Genomic DNA, 23,183 nt, shown 5'->3' with positions numbered 1-23,183 from the left:
GACCTCAATTTGACCTACCTCTTGCAATTGGCACGAGAGAATCTAATAGGAGTTCTGGACATTTAGAAAAAGATTCAAGGAGTTTGCAAATATTTCTAGGTAGGGAAGCAACATACAACTCCATTTGATGAGGGACAAGCATGGGGCACAAGGAATCCTTCCACGGGTTCATGCAGACATTTGTTAACAAAACATGACATCAATAATTGGTGCCAAGAATTTCCTTCTATTTTGGTTGATCATTATAGTAGGAAAGTGTTGGTGTATTTTTTGAAACTAAAATTTGAATATTTTAATGAATTTCAAAAGTTCAAAGTTTTAGTAGAAAAGGAGTCAAGCTATCACATTACATCTCTTTCTATTTATGGTGAAGAATCATGTTCCAAGGAATTTGATCACTTTTTTCTAAACATGCAATCAAAATACAGTTCATTACACCTTACACTCCATAGAAAAATGGAGTATGAAAAACTGCACTATCACAGAGATGGACAAAGTGTATATTGGAATACAAATGTGTTCCAAATAGGTTTTGGGCTAAGGCAGTATTCGCAATAACATACTCCATGAAATATCTCCAATGATAGTGATGAAGAAGAATACTTTGAAGAAAGCATGGTCTAGATGAAATCCCATAGTCATCCATCACAGAGTTTCTAATTCTACTACTTGCACTTTGAGTCCAAATTAAAAGAGAACCAAACTAGACTGAAAGAGTGAAAAGATGATGATCAAAAGGTACAACAACAATCATAACGCCTATAGGTTCATTGACATTGACACCAATAAGGTGAACCTTCATAGGGATGTTGATGAGAATGTTGGACTTTTCAACACTTATCATAAATTCAAAATTACCATGCAACCAATGGTGGCTAAGGATTCAAGTGTAAAGCTTCAAGCATCCCCCTAAACGGCAGTCTGGGGGAGGATTTTGAGCATGAAGGGTCTTCTAAACTGATAATTTCTAACGCATATAATCTAAATCAACATTCAAATAACACATATACAAGTGGGGATGAAGATAATCCCAAGAAGAGAATGAAGTTGTGGCACATCACCACCAGAGATGTTCAAATAAGTGAAATGATCAAGGGATGATCATCTAGACAATAGAGAAAATAAAAACCGAAAATGTCAACATTTCTCTAATGGCCATTGTTTAAGAAATATATGAGTCATACTTGTCTGAGGAGTAAAAATGGAGAACTAAACGAGAAAATTTCACAGCATCCAAACATGAGTTTAATGAAAAATCAAACTTTGGAACTAAACTCCTCAATTGAGGAAGAGAACCATTGACTGCAAATAGGTGTATAACGTCAAGTACACCTAACAAGTACAAAGCATCGTTGGTTGCAAAAGGGTTCTCCTTGTGAGAAGCCATTAACTATGAGGAAACCTTCACACCTATAGAAAAGATAAGCACCATCTAGCTTGATCTAGCCATGGCAACACACTTTAGCTAGAAGTTCCATCAAATGGACAGGAAGACTGTCTTCCTCCATGGAGATTCGCATGAAGAGGTTTACATGTATCAATCACAAGGTTTTCAAGTTTCAAGGAGAATCTATTATGTTGACTAAAGAAGGATGTATATGGTTTAAAGAAAGCACCTACGGAATTGTAAATCAAGATTGAGAGATACTTGCATGAACATGATTCCAATGGAACAAAAATTTCAACTTAAATAATCTAGATCTATTAAATTGTTTTCTAGGTGTAGACGTATAGGAAACATTTAGCAACATTTTTGTTTCACAATCAAAATATGTCAAAAATTTTCTCAACAACTTCGAAATGAAAAATTATAAACCTATGAAGAAAGCTTTGAAAATCTAGCCAACGTTGACTCTAAGGTGGTTAACAAGTTGGTATATAATCAACTAGTGGGTATTGTTACCCACCAAAAGTGAGTAACCCATAGGAGAAATTTTTTCTCCTCATTTCTCAACCAACCAGCAACCCTATGATGGCCCAAAAAAACTTTTCATTGAAGCTCTCCACTTACAATTCGATCAATGCTCTCTCCCATCTGAGATGCTTCTTGAAGGAAGGTGGGTCATCTATTAGAAGGTAGGTTAAACAACTTTGTAATCATGTGCTATCATTTAGTGTTTTGGGGCATTAATAATATGTATCACAAGCAAAGCTAGAAGATTGATTGCTCTTAATTGTACCATTGTTCACACGCTTCACCAAGGAGCTTATCCTTTGCCTCTAGTCTAGTTTGACCTTACCTAAGATCCTTCCTGTTGAAGAAAGTGTAACTAGGTTCGGTCTTCATAAATGAAATTTTGATCTTTTTACTTGTAAAAGGAAAAGAATTATTATTTTTGTCAATTGTAAAAATGAGTTTCGTGCTCGTTGCATAGGTATAGCACATGTTGTAGTGATATAGGAAAGTTAAAGAGTCAATGTGAATGTTGAAGACCCATGTGAGCATGTTACACTATCCAAACATATGTATTAGAGTCAAAGAATGACCTCCAAGAAAAGTCATAAGCCTCCTCCATATGTCGACCTCAACAAAGAGGAAGTAATTCAAAATTTAAAGGACAAGTCGGCCTCAATTGATCAATTCGGCCCAATAGGAGGGATAGACTCCTATATATAAGTCCATTTGATCTCACCATAGGAGCATCAAGTATCTCTGAATCAAAGAAGAGGAGAAGTTGAAAAGAAGTGCGAAAAGGCAAGAAAAGGATCTATATTTCAGCGAGTAAGGAGGAGCATCCTAGCCAAAGTTGGGGACTAATCTAGAGACAGAGTTCTATCACACGTGCGAAGAGGAAAGGTTCATTTTGTTGCCACATCTGATCTTCCATCACAGTGACAAGAAGACTCTCGTTTGATATAGTGGAAGGTCACTAATTAGGCCTCCTCATCAAGCGAAGGAAAGAGAGCAATCCAAGATGCATTTTTTTAAGAAACCCTTCACACTTGCGAAGAAAAAGAAATATATACTATTGTTGTTCCATATCTGCAACTCCAATGAAGAAAAGAGAGCTCGGCTAGATTAGAAACAAGGTATTCTCCTTGATTAAATAAGGCTCCATCTCAAGTGAAGGAAAAGAAGAAAATATCTATTTTAGGTTATGCATGACAAGGGTTGTTGCAGTAAAGTCATAAATAAAAGAAGGACGTAGAAGGAGGTCGAAGTGTTGGAAGAATAAATAATCTTGGATCAAAGGGAAAGGCTTGAATTGTGCTATGGTGTCTTCCTTGAAGTCTTGCCCACTCCACCATCATCCTTAATGCATTCACATCTGGATTAATGGGTCTACGTGTGAAATTCCTTCCCCTTAGGGGCTTGAATCACCCAATAGGGTTGAACGCATAATCACCTCTCACACAAGTGTGGTAACTTTCTTACAAATCCTTAGCTAGAAATGCATTAGAAGAAAAGGTTTGTGTGAATTAAGTTTGTGCCCTAAACATTAAATATGGTTCATTGTGATACCTTAATGATTTTTGTCGCTAATGGTGTTGATCTCACATGGTCTTGAGGGTATGTTTTGGGTGGTTCATTACTCATGCAACAAATATCCTTTGAAAGAAGACTTGACACTTATCAAGCACCATTCACAAGATATTTTACCTATTCTTGAGAACATATATGAGTGTGTAGCCCCATTGTTGCCCTCATCAGATAGATGTTTGTCTTTAATGAGACTCCTCATGGTTGTATGCCCCTTTCTACACATACAAATGTTAAAATATTGTAAAAATTCAAGGTGTTGGCATACTTGAGGATGTGCCCAGATGGAGCAAGGACACCCCCAAGCTACCCTTGACCCTATTTTATGGATGTTTCCTTGTTCCAGAGCCCAAACAAGCATGGTGATTACTAAGATGGATAGGGAGGGCTTGCAAAATATAATTAAATGCCAAAATTGGCTTCATATCATGCCACATCATCCCTACGTGCCCTAAAAGGGTGACATGAGCCTTCACGGAGAAGAAATCATGGTGGAATTATTTGGAGATTTATCCATGCAATTTGATAACTTTCTTGAAGTGAGGAGCACTCATGAGCCACTTTATCACTTGCTTGATGGAGATTGTTGATTTTGAGAGGATGGTGTCATCAATAAGAGCATTTATTCCCACATGTGGGAAATTTTGATGCATTTATTATGTTTTAAAACTATCTCAAGGGCAACTTCTAACATTTAGGCCTAATTGAATGCTCATGCAAACTTTTAGGGCTTTTGCTTGTAAAATTATAAAAAGTGACTTGGTTTCCCTCATATAAATAGAGGGAATACACTTCATTTATATCATCACACCTCTCTCTCTCTCTCTCTCTCTCAAGAAGTGCACACTAGCACTCTTGTCTATTTCTCTTGGTTGTTATGGATGAATGATGGAGAAAATTGTCTCACAGGGATATTTTTGCATGAGACTATCCCAAATTGATGAACTACTTCTTGATTAATGGTGTAAGTTTATTGTCAATTTTCTTCCAATTAGCATGCAATTTTATGACATTAGGATTTTGTTGTGCCATATTCAAAAGTGAAAATTCTTTCATGAAATCTTGTTTCTATATTGTTAATATTTCACTACCAAATTTGATTTATTATTTTCAATAATTTATTTTATACCCAAAAATTAAATTTACCCCATGAAAACCATTGAATAAATAATAAACTATCATTTAACTTAAATAATTGTAGCGAAAATTTAACTAAAAATCAGTGACAATGCAACAAAAAGTTTCCCAAGAAATTCTCCTTCACTCTTTCTTTTATTCAAGGAACTTAGGGCTCCCCTAATAGGGAAAATGACCCTCAAAGAATACACAAATAACACAACCCAATAGGTAAAACTCGTGTAGAAATCGATTTCATTGAAGAAAAAGAAGTGTTGCATTTGTATGTAGCCTAGGTTTTCTATTGATTTAATTTTGCATCATAACATCATCAGTTTCACGATCAACGCATGCGGTTGAGATGAGAGCTATGGTTTGAAGCTAAGATGGAGACTAGGAGTTGAGCCTGAGATCATTACAGGTGGGAGGCCACAGGGTTGGGATCGCGACAAGGGTTCGTATAGGAGGAGGACGACTGGTCATGGCAGACCCGAGGATGTCAAGAATGAGAGTACAATAGGAGACAGGTGGAAGGTGACAGACGAAGGAAATTTTTGGGAAAGGGAAGGCCATATTCTCATGAGTTCCCTCAGGGAATGGCATCTGACGGTGAAACATGGTTTTTCTTAAGGGTAAGTTGCGTTGCCGCCTTCTACCCACAACATGCGATTACAGACATCATTGTGAAGGGCATTTTTACCTCTAAACAGGTACCAAGGAGCAGACAGTTAGAAGATGGTCAAACCAAATGATATAGTTGATCTGGACCCCAAACTAGGCAACATCCTATCGGCTGGGGTCTGGAAGTAACAGACCAAAACATTGAAAGGTATATTTGTCCAGTTGGACGAACGGGGAGGAAGAAAGGAGGATCGGAGGCGGTTTGGAAGCAAGGAAAAACCCTAGGGCTGCTAGAGGAAAGCATACGTATGTTGCTTCTGGAAAGCCAGGAAGTGTGACACAGGGTTACCCCTGCTTTACCCACAGTATGCATATAGACCTATGCATAAACCATTTTCTGCCCAGGAATTTATATGACCTTCCAGTCAAAGGTTCATTATAAATAACAATGGGTTAAGGCCCCCTTAATTAGAATTCATGTGGAATGATTTATTTATTAACCACATAGTCTAGCCCTTCCAATCCTTTCTATCGGGACTTAATACATCCTCATAAACCTTTATTAATTCCTATGGCCGCACATATATCCAAACCCCACTTTATAACTTTGGGTTATAATTGGAAAACCATTAAAACCCTTCTATCGGCACTTTAATCCATTATAATTCTCCTATAAGAGAATACACGTAAAAACATGCATAACATACTTTTTCCCGCCTTTCCTCGGCCTTTGCACATTTCCCAAGAATTGCCTTTATCGCAATCGCTCATTGCAGTTTACCATGGTCATACCACATATATGCTCTTATCACCCCTTCGACTCTGATATGCAACTATCAAAAGCGTTTAAATAATTCTTAAGCCTTAAAAGACTCGAGCACAACACTTTAACAAAATACAAAGGAAATACACGAAATCCCGCTCCGAAACACATAAGCGGATCTCAAAATCTATACACCCACATTCATATTTATCGTCGGGTCCGCCCTCCATATTAAACCTTCCGCTGCGCTACTCCTCCTCCGATCTCTGATCACCGATCAACAACTTGCATGACAATCCTCCACCATTGATCTAACATACTTGATCTGACGACTGTCAGAGATTTCGGGTGGACAACAAACACGGGGATTAACTGCCCGATAAAGCGGTTTCCTCTCTCCACCCTTGTGCTATGTGTCCTCCGCTGAATGGAATCGGGTGACTAGTCCTTTTTACCACTTATGGTTTTGAGGTCGCCCGAAATACCACTTCCTGTTGCGAAACCACTTCTTCGCTGGTTATCTTCTGCGCTCTTCCACCATGCGATGATCGTTGATCTATGAGGTCCAACGGTTGCTGTGCATTGACACTTTACTCCTCCGCTATTCTGTTTTCTTATGATTTTACGCTATTTCTTCAGCGTTTCTGTGGTTCCGGGTTTCTTCAAGGTTCTGATCCCTTGGCTGTTTCACTGCGCACTTCCTCCTGAGCTTTGGCTTTGATCTTTCTAATGGATTCAACGATCCATTATGATCCTCCTCTTCATGTATTTCTCTGTGTAATCACCGAACTTCACCTGCAACTCTCTGTTACACAGAATATGCTAATTCATTCATTCATCATTCAATATTCGATAACACACTTATACAAATTGGAATTTGAATCTCTGTGCATATATATATCAACAAACAATTACATAATGAGACTCTTTGTCTCTCCTTGGCCTGATCTTCTAATTAATGGCCTTTGTTACATCATCTGCCCGTAGGCTTACAAACACCTCTATCTATCTAATTATTTAACTCTCTCTCTCTATCTCTACCCTCTGTCTATGCCTTTTAGGCTTACATTTATACAAAAAGGGATTCTAAAACCAATTCTTGGTTTAGATCCATAAGCTTCTCAACAAAATCCTAAAATCTCTTTCTCATCCCTAAGGATTCTCTCAAATCCACAAAATCATGAACTAACTCCTAATCTAGATTTTACAATCAATTCTCAAATCCCTCAGTTCTCTCAGCTATCCTAAATCTCTCATATTCTCCTACATTCGAGAACATTTACAATTATGCCTCACAATATTCAATTAATTCCTATTCTCATTAAAATCACTCAAAACATTAAATAATTACATTAATTAAATACTTTGGAAACCAACTTCCTTGAAACACAAGACCCCCTATGTCTACTAAAATACAATGATAATGTTTAGTTGAATTCTCCTGCATCAAACTCCCCAAGTAAGAAAAATTTATGACCTCCTAGTCATAAGTCTCGATAATTGATTCCTCCTAGATCCCAGACTTTATTTTGTAATCTGTCTTTGCTTGTCCATTGTTCTATTAATGTTGTTGTTTGTTGCTATTCTCTAGGTCTCCATACCTTGTGTTGCAATGCTCCACTTGCCCTGCTTTCATATTTTGTTGTTGTCTTCCTCTTGTTGTTACTCCTCTCTTTCCTTGTTGTTGTCTTCTTCTGAGACACTTTCATCATTAACCTTCTTATCAATTCAATTTCTTTGTCTAGTATATCCTCAGTTTGTTGACTGTTTCCATCTCTTGATTGATGAACTCTCCTTTTTTCTTGTTCTTCACTTATCCTAATCACCTCCTTTTCATCCTTACCTTCTTCTTTACTGTTATTTTGCACCTTTTCAGCTGCTGCTATATTGTCTTTCAGAACAATTTCCTGCTTCTATTTTTTGTACCTGTCAACTTCTTCTTGATTATTATTTATGACAACTTCTTTGTCATCCTTCTTCAACAATTTATCTTGAACATTTATCCTTTGCTCTTCTAACTTCCTCCTTTGAAAGTCTAATTCCCTATATAACTCAATGATTTTACGTGGAGTGAACTTTGGAAATTTTACACAATCTCCTATTTCTTCATTTGTGATTGACCCATCATCACATGGTCCTTCTTCCTCTGCTAAATCTTTCTTAACGCCCTTCAGTAGATGTTCTTCTTCTTCTTCTTTCATTTGGCTATCCTCCTGTGCCAAACATGTTCCAGTTTCTGCAACAAAACCTTCAATTATAAGACAATCATCATAATCAAAAATATAAGGCTTTTGTACCCCTTCTTCCTTTAGCAACACTGCAGTATGCTACTCTTATCTCTCTTCTTCTGTCAACATATCAGTATGATGATTCAAACTCAAAGAACTCTTGAGACGATCAACTAGTATCTCCTTCTCATCATCTGTTTCAATTATGTCTTTCAGCACTTTTCCACTGTATCGAATTGATTCTTCTCCAGTCTCCTTGTCATATTCTGCTTCAAAACTTTCATCTTCTCGAAGGTATTCTTTCATGTTTTTGACAGCTTTAAAAGACTACCTATCTTCTTCCAAACCTGCAATCATACACAAATCATTAATTTTAAAAATACAAGACCTTTTGGTCTCATTTGATGCTTAAGTCATCAAGTCTTCTGGCTGCTTTGAATCATTCATATGATCCAACTCCTCTAGCTCTTCATCACTTTCAAAAAGTAATGGTCCATGTTTTGGTTCACATATCGAAACTTCAACATCTCCCTTTTTCTATAGCTCAACTCTTTTGAGCTTCTCTGTCTTCAATTTGGAATCTATAATCTGTTCAAGTTCCCTTAGCTCCTTTATTAACTGCATATTCACCTGTTGATTCCTCTTCTCTTGTAGCCTTTGCCACTTCACTTTCTTTCTCATGACATAACCATATTTCTGGTCCATCTCATTTCTCTACAACATTTCCATTAATACTTCAAGCTAAACTGCTATCTCAACCTTCTCCCTCTCATATTCTTCTTTACTTAACTGTCTCTGTATGCCATTTGCCTTGGCATATCCTTTCTTCTATCCTTGGTTGTGGTTTCCTTCAGAACCTCTGTTATGACTGTCACTAGTCATCATCCTCTTTATCTCTATGAGTTCCTCACTCACTCACTATGAGCTGCACTAAAGCCTCTACAATAGCAAGTTTGCCCTATTGCCACTTACCTCACCAAGCTCTCCTCTGTACTTGGTCTTTTGGCAAGCAATTGGTTCTCTATCTCTGGAACCTCCTTTGAGCAATTCTCTTTGCTCCTTCTAGGCTTCAACTCATTTGTACTTTCCAAAAACATAATTGTCCTCTTTATCCAATCTCTTTTGGAATTCCTTAAGGTTCTGCCACATTTCTACTTTCACTTAGAAACTCTTACCAGCTTCCTTTATCTCTTAGAAATTCTACCCACGTCCGTTGTGGAATTCCCTTCAAGATCTCTGTCTGATCTTGTCTTCCCATTCACCTGCACTTTTGAATGGATTGTCCTTTCCACTAGCCTTCAGCTATATCTTCAAACTCTGTTACTTCAAGAGTTTACAAAGTCCTTCTTACAGTTTAACTACTGTAATCATGCTCTAAATATCATTCTTTCAATATCCGCTAATCATTAGAAAAATTTACATACCTTCACCTGCCTTCAGGATCTTACCATTTCTGCAAATCTGTTTCAACAAATCTTCATGCTTCCAATGCACAAATTCTCAATATTCAGCCACTGTCAATCAGATTTAGAGTCTAATTCTTTCTTCCAATCTTCTGGCTTTATCTTGGCAAAGCTTAGCTATCAGCAACAATTTCTCCTTTGCTGATTTTTTTTCCCACTCAGAAATCTTTAATAGTTTCCTTCATTACTGCTTCTTAAGGCTTGGTCTTATTTTTCTAAGATACTTCATTAGCTGGAACTATCAATCTTCAATCTATTTCTTTATCCAAAAAAACTCAAATCAGAGTTAAATAAAACAATACCTGCATGGTTTCTCCACCCACTCTTCACATCCGAGTGAATCTCCATTCTTCAAAACATCGCTATAGATTCTTTATGTTTCTGCAGTCTCTTCTTAATTCTTACTCACCTGCCTCTAAGAACTTAATTGTTCTTCTCCAATTTCAATTTCAAACATTTCACAATTCCAATTATACAGATTCATTGGCCATAAATCATTTGCTCTACTTTTCTCAAAATCTGAACATTCTATCAAAATGCAGAAATATCAAGATTAGTATTCCTCTTACCAATCTCCCAGCTTTACTCTGGTCGCTTAACTATCAGATTAGAATCTGATCTCCCTTGCCTGCATACACATCTTTCCAAATATTTCTGTTCTAAATTCTTCCAAAGAAACTTTCACACATAATTTCTTTGTTCTGCTCTGATACCAAATGACGCAGGGTTACCCCTGCTTTACCCACAGTATGCATATAGACCTATGCATAAACCATTTTCTACCCAGGAATTTATATGACCTTCCAGTCAAAGGTTCATTATAAATAACAATGGGTTAAGGCCCCCTTAATTAGAATTCATTTGGAATGACTTATTTATTAACCACATAGTCTAGTCCTTCCAATCCTTTCTATCGAGACTTAATACATCCTCATAAACCTTTATTAATTCCTATGGCCGCACATATATCCAAACCCCACTTTATAACTTTGGGTTATAATTGGAAAACCATTAAAACCCTTCTATCAACGCTTTAATCCATTATAATTCTCCTATAAGAGAATACACGTAAAAACATGCATAACATACCTTTTTCTGCCTTTCCTCAGCCTTTGCACATTTCCCAAGAATTACCTTTATCACAATCGCTCATCACAGTTTACCATGGTCATACCACATATATGCTCTTATCACCCCTTCGACTCTGATATGCGACTATCGGAAGCGTTTAAATAACGCTTAAGCCTTAAAAGACTTGGGCACAACACTTTAACAGAATACAAAGGAAATACACAAAATCTCGCTCTGAAACACATAAGCGGATCTCAAAATCTATACACCCGCATTCATATTTATCGTCGGGTCCTTCCTCCATATTAAACCTTTTGTTGCACTACTCCTCCTCCGATCTCCAATCGCCAATCAACAACTTGCATGACAATCCTCCACCATTGATCTAACATACTTGATCTGACGGCTGTCAGAGATTTCGGGTGGACAACAAACACGGGGATTAACTGCCCGATAAAGCGGTTTCCTCTCTCCACCCTTGTGCTATGTGTCCTCTGCTGAATGGAATCAGTTGACTAGTCCTTTTTACCACTTATGGTTTTGAGGCCGCCCAAAATACCACTTCCTGTTGCAAAACCACTTCTTCATTGATTATCTTCCGCACTCTTCCACCATGCGATGACTTTTGATCTATGAGGTCCAACGGTTGTTGTGCATTGACACTCTACTCCTCCACTATTCAGATTTCTTATGATTTTGCGTTGTTTCTTCAGCGTTTCTGTGGTTCCGGGTTTCTTCAAGGTTTTGATCCCTTGGATGTTTCACTGCGCACTTGCTCTTGAGCTTTGGCTTTGATCTTTCTAATGGATTCAAAGAACCATTATGATCCTCCTCTTCATATATTTCTCTGTGTAATCGTCGAACTTCACCTGCGACTCTCTGTTACTCAAAATATGCTAATTCATTCATTCATCATTCAATATTTGATAACACACTTATACAAATTGGAATTTGAATCTCTGTGCATATATATATCAAAAAACAATTACATAATGAAACTCTCTATCTCTCCTTGGCCTGATCTTCCAATTAATGGCCTCTGTTACATCATCTACCTGTAGGCTTACAAACACCTCTATCTATCTAATTATTTAACTCTCTCTCTTTGTCTCTATCGTCTGTCTATGCCTTTTAGGCGTACATTTATACAAAAAGGGATTCTAAAACCAATTCCTGGTTTAGATCCATAAGCTTCTCAACAAAATCCTAAAATCTCCTTCTCGTCTCTAAGGATTCTCTCAAATCCACAAAATCATGAACTAACTCCTAATCTGGATTTTACAATAAATTCTCAAATCCCTCAGTTCTCTTAGCTATCCTAAATCTCTCATATTCTCCTACATTCGAGAACATTTACAATTATGCCTCATAATAATCAATTAATTCCTATTCTCATTAAAATCACTCAAAACATTAAATAATTACATTAATTCAATACTTAGGAAACCAACTTCCTTGAAACACAAGACCCCCTATGTCTACTAAAATACAATGACAATGTTGAGCTGAATGCTCCTGCATCAAAGTGCATCAACAGCAGCAGACAAAGTCATCCTTGTCGAAGCACGAAGTGACGACAAATGAAAATTTTCAAGTAAGTTTCAATCCCTCTCATCCTCTTAGCCGTTTCTACTCAGGAGGGTTAGATGATATTGTGATCAGTTGTGGGCTCAAAAGCAATGAGGAATGGAGCTCAGCCCAAGAGGTGGGGGTAGGGTTAGGGAAATTTGAACCAAAGCCATGCTTGACACAGGCTCTGGCAATAAACAACCCTCACACCCTCAGGCGAAACAAAACCCAGCAACAAAATCCAGTCTCAAGGGCTGGAATTGCGGGGGTTTTGGGAATTATAGAGGGTTTGGCCGAGGATTGGAAGAAGGCTAGGGGAGGGCCGAAGAGAGGAAGGTGACTTGAGCAGATAGAGGCAGAGGAAAGGAGTGGAAGTGAGCAGCTAGGACGAGAGGCAGACCAAGCATGGGTAGTAGGAGTGGAAGGATCCAACCTAGAAGGAGGACGGTCGGTTGGAGGGAGCCAGAAAACAAGAGAAGAAGGGAGTGCAAAAACACTCCTGGAAGCAACAACAAATGTGGAAACAATCTCACACATCATAGAGGAAGGGACACGACAGAGGCAGATGGGGGAGAAGAGGAAAAAACCTAAAATAATCAAAAGGAGTGAACCCATTGCAAATCTGGTTCTAGGAATGGACGTTAAAATTGATGACGCCATGGAAGTCGCGGACCTAACTCTGGTATGAAGGGCACAAGGTAAAAAATACTCCACCAATTACATACAGGAATGGACCTTGCAAAATTGGTAGGTCACACCGAATATAGTATTCCAGGTCACAACACTGGAAAAAGGATGGTTTATGGTAAAATTTGGAAGGAAAGAAACAGTGGGATGGGTACTGGAAAGGAATTGGGCTTTCAGGAAACACCCGATTTTCTTCAAAAAGTGGAACCCTATGTTCAACGCACAAAGGGAAAGGGTGGATGATTTACCTGTTTGGGTTCGCATGCCAGGGTTCCCACCATTTCTCTGGGTAGAATCTGTATTCAAAGCAATTGGGAACCATCTCGGGAAATTCCTACAGGAATACCTATCATTCCTATAGACTAGAGACCAGGGGATAGCACGCATCCTAGTAAGTTTAAACCCTCGGACAGGTTTGGCAGAGGAGATTCAACTGCAATACAAATATTACAAGTACGTCCAGCAATTAGGCTGAACACCTATCGTTCCGATGTCACGGGTGTCATATCTATGGAAAACTAGCAAAAGAGTGTCTAATGGGTTTCACGCAACGAAGGAAACAGAGAAAGGTAGAGGCAGGGGTTGCAGAAGAGGAGGAACTAAAGGGATGGCAGACAAAGAAAAGTATGGGAGAAGATCAGATGGATATAGATAAACATCATGAGGACACAGTAGAGCTAATGTGCAAGAAGCAATCATCCCTGGATCTCAGTCACTTCAGTAGCAAGAAGGATCTGTGTAGGATCAGGACGTAGCAGCAGAAAATCCTGGGAGCCTCATACTCGTTAAAGAGGGTACGAATCTGAACTCACCCCTACTTTCTTTTACTCCTACAATTTCTTTAATTTTTGTTGAATCTGTGCCTTGTCCCTCCAGGTAATAGAACATCGTCACTCCTATTTCAAATTCTGGAAACATCCAAATGGAGAGCATTATCACATCAATCCCCAATTTATATCTGAACCGTGAACATGCAAGGGGTAAGGGCGACCTTCCGCTCAAAGATACACTAGCCTTTAAAACCCCATACAATCCCAAACCCCCTGAGAAAAAGCCCCCTCCCTGGGAGGTAGTGGGGGGAATTGATATGCAAACCCCCCATGTAGAGGAATGCAAGGTGAGAGGCAAGAAACCAACTTGTCAAACGCTCAGCTAAGAGCCAAAATAGATATAGCAGATGGGAAGAAAATGTCCATTTCTAGGGTGCTTAGAGCAGCAAAATCCCCCCCGAGGTAGGCCAATGATCATTCTCTCATTGAATTGTCGGGGCTTAGCGAGTTACCCTTAAAAACTAGCCCTAAAAGAGGTAATCTGGAACCATAATCCAGATATCCTACTACTTCAAGAAATGTTGGGAGCAAGAGAAGAAGTCACAAAATCTCTGGCAAAATTTATGACTGGTTGGAGCATCCAGGCCCTGCATGCTAAAGGTCACTCTAGGGGCCTAGCTATGGGGGTTAAAGAAGGGAAGTTCAAAGTTTTAATTCCTGGGGGTTGGACCAATTTATGGGGATGGAAGTATATTCACTAGAGCTTTGCATGAATCTGGTGCTCCTCAACATTTACGGGCCTTGCCAGGTGATGGCGGTCTAGGTACAGGCAGGAGTGTTAATCTCCCAAATTGTGAGATTATATCTTCTACTTCCGTTTGTGGGTGTAAATGTTGGTTCAATGGGCTCTCTGTCATCCACCAATAACCTTTGAGATTCCACTAAATTAGCAGACTCCTCTAAAACCCCAGAGTTCTGTTAAACCTCCACCAGTCTGGACTCAATGGTAATATAAACCACAACTTAATAAAATTTGAAATCCGCCTTCTAACAACTCGTCGCACCTCTTCATCATTGATATGTTCAAGATCCAACGGTCACAACACTCCCCAACCTCGAACTTGTTCCACGTCTGTGGACCATCGATCTTGCTTCACCAGATCTAAAGGCTCATATGCATATCGGCTGACTAACTTGCGCACTCCAAATCCACCCGAAAAAGTGGTTTCCCTCTCTCTCCTCTCTGCTATGTGTCACGATGTGTATGGAATTGGAGCCAATCGAAAAATATCGCTTACGATCTTTCTTCCACCCAAAATCCACTTGTGGTTTTTCCAACCTTCTTCGGCTCATTAACTGTCGGTTAACTTCTGTGCCCGAACACTGTTGATCTGTCTCGACCAAGATCTAACGATCCAAAACAAATCTTCATGTGTTGTGTCCTTGGGTTTTCTTCCACTGATCTCAACTGTCTGCTCCACTGATCTCGACCATCCGCTCCACACACTTAGAGTCCACGAGAAACACAGTTAAAAAAACACAGAATTTAACACAGTCAACACCATTTCATTCATCTCACAGAATACCAATTAAACTTCAAATTTCACAATAAACACAGAGATTTCAAAGGAGATTATCCTTCGGGATTTGACAGAGAACTTCTCATTCGCATACACAGAAACTAAATTTTCCCACTCTACTAGATTCGCTCCAGGAAAGCCAAATTTCTTCAACAGTCAAAATCCTCTTACAATAGTGTGAAAATTACATAAGTACTAGTTCATCCTAACAACCAGATTCTAATTCAAAGGCTAAAATTTATTAACCCTTTCTGTCCTGCGAGGCATTTTCCTCAAGAATCTCTACTACAACTAACTAACTAAAACTTATTACATCATGATCAAATCCTATATTCTAACTCTATGCTTAACTAGGAAAACATGGAAATTGATGGCTAAAGGATCCCACTCACTTGCTTGTAATATTTTTTTGTATTTTTGGAATAATTCTTCGAATTTGTCTTCAAGCCTTATGCTCTTGCATCACCAGGGTAGAGTTCTTTTCTTAAAATCCCTTTTCTTCAAATCTCTATTGAACAACCCGAACCTAGTGATCGGGGGGAGATTTAAACTTCTCTATAGGCTCAACCAAAACTTGGGGCCCTTCAGCGAGAGAAGACCCGCTTTCAGGTTTTTCACAAATATTTTCAGAGAGAATAAGTTGTTGGACATAAACTTACTGAAGATAAGACCCACTTGGAGGAATAGGAGAATAGGGGAAGACTAAGTCACAAAAAGATTGGATCGCTTCCTCCTGAGAATGGAGGTAGCGACAAAGATACCAGCGTTTCATCAGTGGGTCGGTGAAGGAGGTGACTGAGATCATATCCTAGTTTTGCTATAATTAACCAAGCACCACAAAAACCCGGCAGTGCTCTTCAAATTTAACTCTGCTTGGTTATTGGAGGAATCCTATCTCGTTGTTTAAATAAACATGGAGACCTGTGAGGACCAGCGATTCAGAGGATAAAGCTTACCTCTTTATGGAGAACCTGAAATGGCTTAAAAAAACTATGATGGTGTGGGCTAAGGCCAAAAAAGTGAAATAAGGCAAAGACCTAATTCAAATAGGGGAGGATTTAAAAAAATGCTCGGAAGCCCAGAAGCTGATGGATATGAAACGAAGGAGAAGAGGGATAGAATTATGCAATTGGAATGCCAAAGGAACAAAATCCTCTTAGCAAGAGAAGAACAGTGGCGCTTCAAAAGCAGAGCCATCTAGCTAAGGGCAAGGGACGAGAACACCAAATTCTTCCAAAATTATTCTAGAGGAAGGAAGAACTTGAACACTATTTGGTCATTGAAGACAAAAGGAGGAAGACAGGCACGAACTTTTGAGGAACTCTCATAGATGGGAATAAGACACTTCCAAAACTTATTCACAGCCCTGACGGAAGTGTCCCTTGCAGAAGTGATCCGGACAGCCCAGACCTTCCCTCGCTATGTGGACGAAGGGGATACTATTGAACTCATGAGAGAAGTCACGAGGGGGGAGGTTGAAAGAATCATAAAATCTATGCCAAAGGATAAGAGCCCCGGACCAGATGGTTGGACGATGGAGCTGTTTCAGCACATTTTTTAGCAAATTGGAAGTGAATTGACCGAAGTAGTTGAAAAATCCAGAAGGAAAGGGGCAATCTATCCCCCTTTCAATTCAACTTTCATAGCCATCATCCCAAAGAAGGAAGAACCATCCTCCTTCGAGGACTTCATACTGATCTCTCTATGTAACTGTATCGACAAAATCATAGCGAAGGTGATCGTTGTTAGAATAAAGCCAATACTATCCACTAATGTATCAAAAGAATAGTTTGGATTATTGGATGGGAGACAAATTCAGGAGGCGATTGGGGTGGCCCAGGAAACCATTCACATCATCAAACAAAAGATAACAAAGGCACAGTAGTGAAAATAGATCTTTCCAAAGCATATGACAGAATCAGTTGGATGTACCTCTGTATGCTCCTCACCCACCTGGGTTTCCAAATATACTTCATAAATTGGGTCATGGGGTGCCTGACCAGTGTGAGTTTTGTGGTACTAATTAATGGAGCAACATCCTCTTCCTTTCAAGGTCAAAGAGGGTTGAGAGCAGGGTACCCCCTTTCAACTCTTCTCTTCCTATTAGCGGTTGAAGGTCTCAGTCAACTGCTCTTAGAAGCCAAAAGGAAAGGTGAAATTAAAGGATTGGAAGTGGTTGTCAATCTATATATTACCCATCCTTTGTTTGTGGATGCCATTGTGCTCTTTAGTAATGGAAGAAGGAGCGAAACAAAGGAACTAAAAAGGATTTTGGACCTCTTCTTAAAGGTGACAGGCATGCAAGTGAATAAGGAAAAATCTCAACTATTGTTGGAAGGGTTCAATAGATTGGAAGCACATCAAATAATAGAAGATTTGCCATTTGAAGAGCGGAAGCTAGAAGACAACTTCAAAAATCTAGGGTTCTTCCTAAATCCTAACTCATACAAGAAGCATGATTGGTTTTGGCTAATAGCAAAAATAGAATCAAGGATCACTCACTGAAGTTTCAAATGGTTGTCTAGAATTGGTAGACTAACCCTGATCAAATCAGTCCTCATGGCTATACCCATCTATTGGGTTGCTCTAACCTGGGTCCCGAAAGTAATATTGGAAAAATTTAGTAGGGTATGTAGTAGATTCCTCTGGGCAGGAACAAAGGAGGAGTCGATCTTACCTTGGGTGGCATCAAAAAGGGTGGCAAGGCCAAAGGAGTGGGGGGGATGGGGAATAAAAGATTTAACAGCCTTTGCACCGTCCTTAGCAGGTAAGTTGGGATGGAGGTTAATAAGGATGAAGAATCTATGGACAATGGTGGTCAAGAGGAAATATATCGACCCCACCCCGATGGAGGATTGGATTAGGAGTCCAAATAAAAAGAAAGGGAATGCCTTAGTGGTGTGGAAAGCCACCTTAGACGCCTTCAAAATCATAGAACAAGGCCTGTCCTGGCAAGTGGGGAAAGGAGAACAAGTCAGGATAGGGAAGGACCCATGGGTGGGATGCAATGAAGAATACACTCTTTCCCTGGGCCTTATAAATCATCTCGACATAAGAGGCATCCAGAATTTAAGCCAGATTGAGAAAAAAGGTCACTCCACCATTTGGGGACAAGCTTAGTTATCAGGGACAAACTTAAACCTTAATCGCCAATGGAGGGGGGAATGGCACATTTTCACCAAGGAACTATCCAAGTCCAATGTCAGGCTTAGAGACAAACCAGATCAATTAGTATGGGCACATATGGACATGGGTACATACTCTCCTAAACAAGGTTGTAAATACTTAATGTCGAAGAAAGGTTGGGGAAACCAGGACTAGTGGGTAACCTCAATATGAAAGTTGCAATGTCCTGCTAAGGCCCGAATGTTCTTCTGGTGCATTCTCAGGAAGAAGGTGCCAACCTGGGATATATTACAGAGAAGATATAAATCGGGACCAAGGAGATGCGCCTTATGTAAGAATCGATTCAACATCTTTTCTTAAAATGCCCATACTCAAAGGAGGTATGGCAGGAAGTAGGGAGATTGATTCAGAAGAGGGTGATCTGGGAAGGGAGGTCACTAGCAGAAGTATGGCAGAGTTGGTGGAAGAAGTTCCCAGAAGGAAATATGTGGAACCTACCTCTAATCATTACTTGGGGCATCTAGTTAGCTCGAAAAAAAAAAAGTATTTTTAAAGATCAAAATCCCTTAGTGGAAACTACAGCAGTTGGATGCACAGCAATTTACACAAGCATACCTGAGCCAAGCCAAGATGAGAACTCTCGCCCTGTTAGAGAGGAGCAAATAAAGGAAGGAATCCCATGGGCCTATTTCGATGGGGCTTCCAATCAAAACAACAAGTACGGGGTCGGGCTGGTTATCCACCTTAACAATCATAGAAGTCTCAAAGCCTCGGTTGGATTGGGGAATTGCACAAATAATTTCGCAGAACTGTCTGCCTTAAAACTCCTACTTTGTTGGCTTACCCACTTGGGCATACTCATGGTTCAGATCTTCGGGGATTCGATGAACATCATAAAATGGTTCAATGGAGTGAGCAGATGCCAGAATTACATTTTATCTCCATTGTTAGAAGAAACAAAACATTTAAAGTCTTTTTTTAATGATTTTTCTTTATGTCACATATACAGGGAACGCAATACCATAGCAGACCAACGTTCTAAAGTGGGTATGCAACAAGATCTCGGCAGTTGGAGGATAGAGAATGCTGACCGGGATGAGATCCCTGTGTCGGATCACCCACCACATGCCTAATTGCTCACAAAACACTCTGGTCACTACACAAGATTCTAGTCTCTGGCAGTGATTTTGTTGTCGCTTTATTTTACATGGCTACCGTTGAATTGTTTGTACTTTACTGCAATGCTTAAAACATTTTCAAATACTCATGACATATAGTTGAACCATTCCTATTTGGGCTATTTTCCTCACTAAGGATGCCCAAGAATGGCTCGGCCCACATCCCTTAAGATTTAGAAAACAATGGTTTTTTTGCTTTTCGGGTTTTCTTGATAAATGTTCACATCCAGCTGATTTAACTGGGTTGTTTTCCTCTCCGAGGAGAACCGAGTGTTAAAAGATCAGTCATATTATGACAATCAAAGTGAGATGGTAGAGTTGGAAGACACTCAAACACCATTTCAGGAAAACTCTATGATTAAGAAAATCATACAGTTAACTGAATGCGTAATTGCATATAGTATGTAACTTTTTATAAATCTTAATAAAAAGTTCGATTTTTTTCCTTGGAAAAAAAAACACAATAGAATTTCAGTCACCTAAAGAATGCAACCTCAGCTTCTCCACCTACAAAATGGCCTCCTTTTCCTTTCTCTATGTAATCCCTTGAGCACTAGAGAAAATCCTCCCTCTACCCTTGTGCAAACTTAGCTGGAAAATATTGACCCTTCATAAATTTCAACCTCCTCCAAATCTCGACCCTTTCTCTCTTCACAAACTCAAACTATAAATTCTTCTCCCAAAATCACCATGTTGCACACCTTTCTCTTCTCTTCAATAGTGAACCTCTCACTCTTAAGAAAAACGTTATTCTAAGCATTTGATGTGTTGTCCTCCTCCATTAGGGTTCTTTTATAATTTTCACTCAGCCAAATCCCTAACCCTAATCTCATAAGTAATGAGTGATTAGGATTAGATCTGAAGCCTCACTAGAGATCAATGATAAAAGTCACTTTCTCAATGTATGCAAGTACCTAAATAGGCTTTTGGGCATCTTCTAGATCCTTGACACCTAACCTATACAAAAGCATATACCTGAGCTACCAACACATATTATGCAAAATCTATTGTCCACTTGAGAGAACACACTAGACTAGTTGGTGGTGATCATCTTAACTTCTCCCTTTTTTCCCTTAATTCATGGTAAATAGATCTAGGTTTAGGTTAAATCTACATTTCATAACATTTTTTTACTTATTTGTGGTTGCTCTATTAGTAGAGATTGCATTTAATTGATATAAAAATGCAAAATCAAGCATTAATTACATATTTTCAATCCAAAATTAGAAATGATGTCTAGATAATTATTGTTGTCCTATGCATTTATAGCCATAAAACCTTCATTCTTTACCCAACCCTTGTTTTCCTCTTTGATAACCATTGTCCTTTTGTTGATCTTATCGTTTATATGTTATTTCTCAAACTATTGTTATGCCATTGTATGCCCAAAATATGCATATCATAAAAACCCTAACTTCTAACAAATTTGTTCTAAATCATAAAGGTCTTAGGAAAGTGTACTTGAATTTTTGCAACTCTTATCTCATCCTCTTCAGGGTTTGGCTGGTACATTCCTATTTAATCATTAAACCTCATATCACCGTTAAGCACTTCCTCATTGAACATCTTGTGGGTGAATTCTTTAAGGAAGACTCCCTTGTGTGGATAACATCCGCCACTAAATAGTGGGAGAGACACCACTAAGATGACAGTAGTGATTGATCTCTTGTTGCCATAAAAGCTAAGTTGCATAGTGAGGCTTTACATTGCGTCGACTAGATTTTGCAATAATAGGTAGCTTGATAAATCTTACAAACACTAGACTTGATATGAGCTTCATTGTGAGCTTCATTTCCAAATTCATCATAGTGCCAAAGGTAAAGAATTGGACTGCAACGAAGAAAGCATTCAAATATGTGAAAGTGACACTTGACTGTCTTTCCACCAACAAAAATTGAGTCCCTTTGTTATGTGTTAAATTTCTAATACCAGCCATATTTATTTTCTCACAGCAATTTAATTTATCCCCGGTTTATTATTTATTTACCCAAATAATAATTGAATCATTGAAAAACAAAATTGCTAGTATCTTTAAATTCTAGAATTAAAAATATGTCGTGGTAATAAACTAGAGAGATCAATCACACATTGCAAAATTAATTAACCCACAAACAATTCTCCATTTCATTATCCAAAAAATCTGGGTTTTCTGACCCACAAAGATACAAGGAGAAATACAATCTAGAATCTCTAACTCAGCTCCCTCAGAATGAATTTCGCCTAAGTAAATCGACCTCAAGGAAATTTGCCTCCAGATGAAATCGCTCTAAAGATATTGGCCTCAAGCAATCAAATTTGTGCCTCCAACAACTCGATCTTCACCCTACCACTAATGCGCACTAGAAAAACCCAACATCCAGCAACTCGACCTCCTCCAGACAAACCCGATCTCCTTCCAACAACTTGGCCCTATAATTTCCTCCAACTCGACCTTCCTAAATCCGCTCAAATCCACTCACAATTCTCCTTTGTGGACTAGTCACTGGGCCACTCAGACTACAGAGAGAATCGCTCTCTCATGATGGCTCGCTCACACACTTGTGCTCTTCGTTGTTTCTTCACCTCCATCACTAACCTCCATTTAGAGTCTTCACTGAATCCAAATCCATAACCCAACATCCCCTCTAGAAACATCTTGAATCTTCCTTCTAGAAACATCCTGAAGCTTCTTTTTAGGAACATCTTCAAGGTGTGTCTCTTGTTAAAAAAGAAGGATTTCTCTATTGAAAAGGTTGTTGGGTGTTTCCCCTTCGAGGGTTTTCCCAAAGTAAATCTTATCTTCTCTTGTGCATTGTGATCTCTATTGTTCTATTGTTTCGTATGGTTGAATTTCTGAGTATAATTGTTGAATGATATATTGGAATAATTTAAAAGATCTACATCAGAAGTAGTTATCTATATTTCAGAAATATCGTGTTAGTTCACATTACACTTGGGAAAATTAACATTTCACTCATGTTGACTCGCTCACACACTTGTGCTCTGCGTTGTTTCTTCACCTCTATCACTAGCTTCCATTTATAGTCTTCATTGAGTCCAAATATCTAACCCCAACCTACCCTATCGAAACATCTTGAATCTTCCTTCTAAAAACATCTTGAATATTATTTCTAGAAACATCTTGAATCTCCCTTCTAGAAACATCTTGAAGATCGACGATTGAGATTATTTTTAAATCACTTAAATAACTAAATTATTTATCCTTAGAAAATAACCCAATAGTCTACAATCATTAACTAACTTTAATTATTGTACTTTTCCTAAATTAAACTTAGGAAACAAGACATAAATCACTAGAAGAGGAACATAATGTCTTCCACATGTTAAGACACCAAGCAATTGTAGAAAACCTTTCGGTAATACTCACATCAACAATGTGGGTATACAAATTCATATTAGGTAGGTTATGTCGATGACAAAAATGAACTTTTAGATATGTTTTCAAGTTTGGCTCAAGGAGACATCAAACTTGCCAAAAATCTGGTCTTCCATGAGAATACCACCCATGTTGATGTACATTGACAATTCGT

Source organism: Pinus tabuliformis, chromosome 2_1 (genome assembly GCF_031772625.1).
Source record: "Pinus tabuliformis cultivar Carrire ecotype Pingquan chromosome 2_1, CPIR1, whole genome shotgun sequence".
Taxonomy (NCBI): domain Eukaryota; kingdom Viridiplantae; phylum Streptophyta; class Pinopsida; order Pinales; family Pinaceae; genus Pinus; species Pinus tabuliformis.
Note: the sequence above shows the minus strand (reverse complement) of the source record.